A 7,016-nucleotide genomic window follows, 5' to 3' on the forward strand; every position below is an offset into this window, starting at 1 on the left:
GAGTCCTCCGTCAGCACGAGGAGACTGGTGGGCACCGGAAAATGGGGATGAGGAGGAAGGCGTTAAGGGGCGTTGGCGCGGGTGACAGGCTGCAGGTCAGCGCCGGAGGCTGCAGCACACTCCCTCCCCGGGCCGGAAGGGCAGGGACTGCACGGGGACCCTGAGGACAGGGTGCAAGTGACCCCCTGTCCCCGACCCCGGAGTAGCTTCTCACCGGCTCCCCAGCCAACCTCCTGGGTTTCAGGCAGATGGCCAGGGTGGGGGTGGGTCTGAAGGGAGACCCCAGCCAGGGCGTGCTGGCTGCAGCCCGTAAACCCCTGCAGGTCTGTGCCGCTCCCCCAGCCACTCAGCCTCCCTGAACAAGGAAGCTGGAAGACATCCCTGGGTGTGTTCAGCTGCCCAAGGCCACCAGCACCTTGTGTGTTTCTCTCTTCCTGCTTGGCAGGAAGCAGCTGGAAGCCATCTGGTCTTTGAGACTGGCCCTTTCGGGCCACAGATGGCTGCACTCCACCAGGAAGGAGGAGGAGCACAAGCCGTCTTGTGAGCCTGTCTTGTGTGGAAGAAACCACTTTCCTGGGAGACCAGAACTAAGTCACTTGACTCCTCTCAGCTGCAAGAAGAGTGGGCAGTCCTGATAGGCACACCCTCGATTCCCAGCTGAGGCTGGCACGGTTGCTGCCCGATGGGTGGGAGGACTCTGTGAGGGCCTGGGTCACCAGTGACCCCAGAGACTGCAATGCACTCCAGGTAGGAAGTGTGCATTGCTCATCACAGTCTTTCAGTGCCCTGGAATGCCTGGCAAAGAATCTGCTTTTAAACACAGGTTAAATGATGATGCCGCTCAGTCGATGGGAGCTTGTCATTTGGGCAGAAAGTATGCGGTCCACTATTGGGGCTTCTGGGACTGGGAAATGGGAATACTCACATTTTGGGCTTGGAGAAAGATCCTAGTTACAACTGAAGTGATTCTAAAGTGCCACGTTAGTTCATCTTCTAGCATTTTTTCCTCCTAAGTACAAAGCTGTAAAAGCATGAAAGATTTAGGCTCCTCTGCAGGGCTTGAGCCTTCAGAGGGGGGAGCGATCCACCCAACTAACCACCCCACATGAGCCAAGCGCGTGTCAAACTCTTCCCAAAAAAGCCGCGTGGCAGGACACCATCTAAAGGCAAAGGCTTTAGAGGTGGGCGAGTTACACTATGGTCAGTGGTGCTGCGGGCCCAGAGCACTGTCATGGTCTCCCAAGCTTGTCAAGATCCTAGTTACCCAGATTATTGATGGCCTACTGTTGGCACTAACTGCAAATACTTAAGTGAATGAGAAAGTCGTCATTCATCCCTTGGACAAGGAGGAAGCCCCGTGGCACCCACTGTAGACTCTGCTCCCAGATTGCCATCGTTCTGTTTATTGGCTCTCCAATAGTTGAAAGTCCACTCTTTTAATAAGGTCATCCAGCGCGTTTCTCCTTGTCACACACAGAGCTATCATGAGAGAACCTTGTAAGTGCCTTGTTGAAAACTTGGGGCACTCTGGCTTTGTCACAGTCTTTCCCAAAGTATGTTCCTCCCAACAGTTGGGCCTGGGAGCAACTCTGTGGAAGGAGGTTCTGTGGTGACATCACTTTGGAGAACTCTGAATATGAGATTCCTCTTTTGGAAGGTACCTTCATGTATCAACAGCTGTATGTCCCTTTGAAGATAAAACTGTTTAACAGAAAACTCCATCCCTTTTTTTCGTGTAATATTAACATCTGTGGTGGGCAAAATAATGGCCCCTCAGAGATGTCCCTGTCACAATTGCTGGAATCTGTGACTAGTGGTTTATATAATGAAGGGGAAATCAAGGTTGCAGGTAAGATTAAGGTTGCCAACTAGCTGACCCCAGATAAGGAGGGTAGACTTGATGACTCAGGTTGGCCCAGTGGAATCACAAGGGTCCTCAAACGTGGAAGAGAGAGGAAGAAGGTCAGTCAGAGGAGAGATGATGATGGAAGCAAGGTCAGAGAGAGAGTTAAAGATGCTATGCAGCTAGCTTTGAAGATGGAGGAAGGGGCCACAGGCCAAGGACTGCTGCAGCCACTAGAAGCTGGAAGGCACAGGATACAGATTCTCCCCTAGAGCCCCCAGAAGGAACGCAGCCTGCTGATTCCTTGAGTTAGCCCAGTGAGATGCATGCAGGACTTCGGATCCCCAGGTCAAATGTCCAGTGTTGCATCCACACGTTCGGGAGAGAATCGGGGGCCTAGACAACACACCAGACGTTTGACCTAGAGCTCAGATGGGGATCGACGGCAGGCATGAAGATACGGTCTGAGACCAACATGGAACTCAGGAACCACAGGCAGCTTGCCTGCCTGAGACACATCTGTGTGTGAGGTGCCCACGGCGTGAGCACACAGTCTCCCTCCGAATTGTCACGGAACCAACCACAGCAGCCGCTGGGAGCAGAAAGTCACGAGCTGGTGCTCACTGTTGCTGCCGTGCAAACTGGCAAACCAGGCCCCTCTTTCCCAGATCCTATTTTTAATATTTCTGGCAATGAAACAGCGTGTGCTAACCCAAGGAAAAGGTAAGTCCCGTCCACAGATAACCTTGGATTCGAGCGAATCCCTTTTGAATGCTGTGCTCCTGTTTCTCCATGTCCACCCACTCTCTGGAGAACAGCCAGGCAGATAATGTGGGAACGTGGAAATGGGAGCTGGAGACTCGTACCCCCACTTCCAATAGTAACAATTTCTTCAGTTTTTCCAGCTAGAAAATAGGTGTACTCTGGATGCTGGGGAGCTGCAGCCAGGCTTGGGGGCCATGGTTGTCACCCACATCTGTGCCGTTTGCTGGTCAGAGTTCTCCCAGAACTGGTGCTTTTACCCAGGAGCTTCATTCCTAAGAATATTTATCTTACCCACTACTTAATTTTGGGTAAGAGACTCTTTCCGGAAAGAAACCATTTCTTGTACTTTGCTAAATCATCATCAGTAGTCAGTGGCCTCTAACACCAGGCTCTCCACCCAGTGTCCATGGCTGAGAGCCCTGCCGAGCCGGAGGCCCAGCATCTTCTCAGTGTGGCTCCAGACATTTGCAGCCTTGCCGACCTGGAAGGGGCCTCAGGGCAAAGCCACAAACAGGCTGTGTCCAGGAAGCTCCTCTGTTGGCTTGAGCGCCATCTAAACTGAGCTCATTCAAGAGACCAAAAGTGTCAAGCCAACATGTAGTTCCTTTATTCTCTTGCGTTTCCCAGACCCTGGCACTTCTGGGGGTGATGTAATAATTACAGAGTACTCTGACGAAAAGTTTTATTTTATTAATTGTACTGGTATTTATGATGTGAAAAGTAAAAACAAGGATCAGATGTAAAGTCAATTCAAAGAAAAATGTTAAGAAAAATAGAAACAAATCAAAGACGGTCATGACAAACATCACAAAGTTGTGCCCTGTGACTGACGCTGGGGCACCAGGATGGGGTGGAGGGTTCCTTTCCAGTACGTGGGGCAATGCCCAGTGAATACCTTCTCTCGGGGCCCACGTGCACCTCTGCCCACTTGCTTCCACCCCTCTCCACCTCTGGGCACTTTATCTCCTGATTGATTAAGTTTATTGGTAGAAGGGTCTCCTGCAACTCCACCTGTTACACATCTCACTGCTTCTGTTTTTCCATATTCTTTTCCAGGAAGAGGCTGTTTGAATGAGGAAATTTGCATATTTCCCTGTGGCTGTTATTCTCATGTAGCGAGTTTGCATTTGGCTTATTTCACTCAATATTGTATCGGAAGCATTTTCCATAGTGCATATTATCCCAAAATAATTTTCAACTGTAGAGGTTGGTTGTTCCCTGTTCTTTAAAAGTTTTAAAATCTTTTGGCTGGGCACGGTGGCTCACGCCTGTAATCCCAGCACTTTGGGAGGCTGAGGCAGGCGGATCACGAGGTCAGGAGATGGAGACCATCCTGGCTAACATGGTGAAACTCTGTCTCTACTAAAAATACAAAAAATTAGCCGGACGTGGTGGCAGGTGCCTGTAGTCCCAGCTACTCGGGAGGCTGAGGCAGGAGAATGGTGTGAACCCGGGACATACAGCTTGCAGTGAGCCAAGATCGCGCCACTGCACTCCAGCCTGGGAGACAGAACGAGACTCCGTCTAAAAAAAAAAAAAAAAGTTTTTAAAGTTTTTATAGAGACGAGGTGTCACCATGCTTCCCAGCCTAGTCTCAAACTGCTGGGCTCAAGCCATCCTCCTGCCTCAGCCTGCCAAAGGCATGAGCCACCCCACCCAGCCTGTTTCCTTTTTTTTTTTTCCTTTTTAAATGAATACTACTGGACACACAGCTCTTGCCTTCTATTGAACTTTTAGTTATTTTTGGAGAATAAATTATTGCAAGTGGGTCAAAGCACATAAATATTCACACTTCTTAACTGCCCACCCCACTAAGCTTGAGGCCTCTTAGCTCATAGAAAAAATGGTGACCTTTGTTCTCAATATGCACAGGACCTTATCAAAGAAACTTTTCAAAGAATGAGATTAAAAAAAAAAAAAGTGGAAAAATGACAAAGGATATGAATGTTACCTCAGAAAAAAAGAATACACTTGGCCACAAGAATATGAGACATGCTCAGCCTCACTGATAATTAAACACTTGCAAATTCATGCCAAAAAAAAAAAAATTTCTTGTAAGTATAAGCAAGGACTGACAAGTTTGGTAATAGCCCCAATGGTAAGGTCTGGGGAACAGTCACTGTCACTGTGCTCTGCAGACATGCCAATCAACAAAGCTGTAGGGGAGGATAACTTGCAATCACTGTCCTCAGTGCTGGGGATAGCAGCAGCACTGTCCAGGAGCACTTCCGGCCACCGTGGAATGTTCTGGACCTGGATCCAGCATGGCTGCCACAAGCCATGTGTGCTTACTGAGCACTTGAAATGTGACTGGTGCAATGGAGGGACCGAATTTTTAAAATTTTCATTTGCTTTTAATAAATGAATTGAAATAGCCACACATGGTTAGTGGCACCTGTATTAGGTAAGTGACAGCTGCATAAGGATGCTGGTTCTAGGAAGCCCAGCAGCCTGTGATGGGGCTGCTCTGAGAACAGGGCACAGCTGAGTGCCCGGTGCTGGACTATGGCTAAGCCAGCTGAGTTAAGCACATCTCAGGGAACTCTGTGTGCAAAACAAGAAAGAGGAATTGAAAACAGAGAAATAGTGGGAAGAGGCAGAGGAGAAGAATGAGAATTGCCTGTTGCCGTTTTTGAAGTGTGGCCTCCAGGCCTTGCAGCTGTAACTGAATGGCCATGAGCAGCACTGCAGGCCTGCGTGACGTCCGGCTGAGTGGCCACCGAGAAAGGTCTTTGCTGCCTCAGGTCCCAGGTGTGGCCATCAGTACTTGTCAGAACTGGAGCAGGGGACTGTGCCTGACAGCTGGATCAGGTAACCAACACTTTCTGGCTGTTCCTGGCTCTTAGATGTGGAACCAAAAATGTTATTGTACAGTTTGGTAAAAACAAATCATTACTTCGCACATGATGGCTTATAAATCTGGTTGCAATGGATTTGCACAAAATGAAGCATAGTTTAGTTTCTTCATGGTCTGGTCTAGTGTAAAAAGTGGGGACGCTGTTTGTCATGTCAATGACGGGGGTGGGAGAGAGAGTGGCCACTCTGCCAGTGGGTTCCTGCACCATCTGTGGTGCGCACTAGCATTTCCCAAAGGGAGCAATATATTGGACCCTTTTCAAGGCAAATAGTCTTGACAATGCCTGATAATTCATTTAGGGACCCTAGTTAAGTGTTCTGTAATTATTAAAGAGAGTTAGAATTGTAAGCCAATTTTAGTTGACATATATATATATACACACACACATATATATTTTAACCTTTAAAAAATTCTTCCTGGCTGGGCGCGATGGTTCACACCTGTAATCGAGCACTCTGGGAGGCTGAGGGGGGCAGATCACAGGTCAAGAGATTGAGACCATCATGGCCAACATGGTGAAACCCCATCTTTGCTAAAAATACAATAACAACAAAAAATTAGCCGGGCGTGGTGGCTGTAGTCCCAGCTACTTGGGAGGCTGAGGCAGGAGAATCACTTGAACTCGGGAGGTGGAGGTTGCAGTGAGTGAGATCGTGCCATTGCACTCCAGCCTGGGCAACAAGAATGAGACAATGCGCCCGGCCCTAAATGTTTAGCTTTTTAAAAATCCTTGTGAAATCTGTCCAGGTGTGGTGGCTCACGCCTATAATCCCAGCACTTTAGGAGGCCGAGGCAGGCGGATCATGAGGTCAGGAGTTCAAGACCAGCCTGGCCAATGTGGTGAAACCCGGTCCTTACCAAAAATACAAAAATTAGATAGGTGTGGTGGCACATGCCCTGTAGTCCCAGCTACTTGGGAGGCTGAGGCAGAAGAATCGCTTGAACCTGGGAGGCAGAGGTTGCAGTGAGCCAAGATCATGCCACACTGTACTTCAGCCTGGGCAACAGAGCAAGACTCCATCTCAAAAAGAAAAAATAAAAAATTCTTGTGAAATTTATGTTTGTTAATGGTGAAAAACAGAGCTGCCAAATTATTTTTTTCCACCTTTGTAATCAGTTCTCTAAACACCAATCTATTCCCTTTTCCCACCCATTCAAAACATCCCATAATCCCCAATATACATGGGCTTTTTTCAGACCTGCACTTTATTCCATTGCTCCGTCTCTGCCATTTTAATTGCTATCGTTCTTTTTTTTTATGAAGTGCTATGTCAACATTATTTATGCATATTTTAGATTTATCATCCGTCTTTCTTGTGATAAATCTTAGTTAAAAAGGGCAGAGCTTTCACTGATTTATTCACTGATCTATCCCCAAGGCACATCATAGACACTGATATTCATTGAATGAGTGAATTTGGAGCGATGGCGTTTGAGATGTCAAATTTGCCATCTCATTTGAACACCAACCTTGGTCTTTAGGGCTAACTCCCCTCCAGGTGTAAGATCCTGGAAAGGTGCTCTCTGTTGAGGAAGAGTAACCTCCCCACG

Source organism: Chlorocebus sabaeus, chromosome 10, assembly GCF_047675955.1.
Source record: "Chlorocebus sabaeus isolate Y175 chromosome 10, mChlSab1.0.hap1, whole genome shotgun sequence".
Classification (NCBI taxonomy): domain Eukaryota; kingdom Metazoa; phylum Chordata; class Mammalia; order Primates; family Cercopithecidae; genus Chlorocebus; species Chlorocebus sabaeus.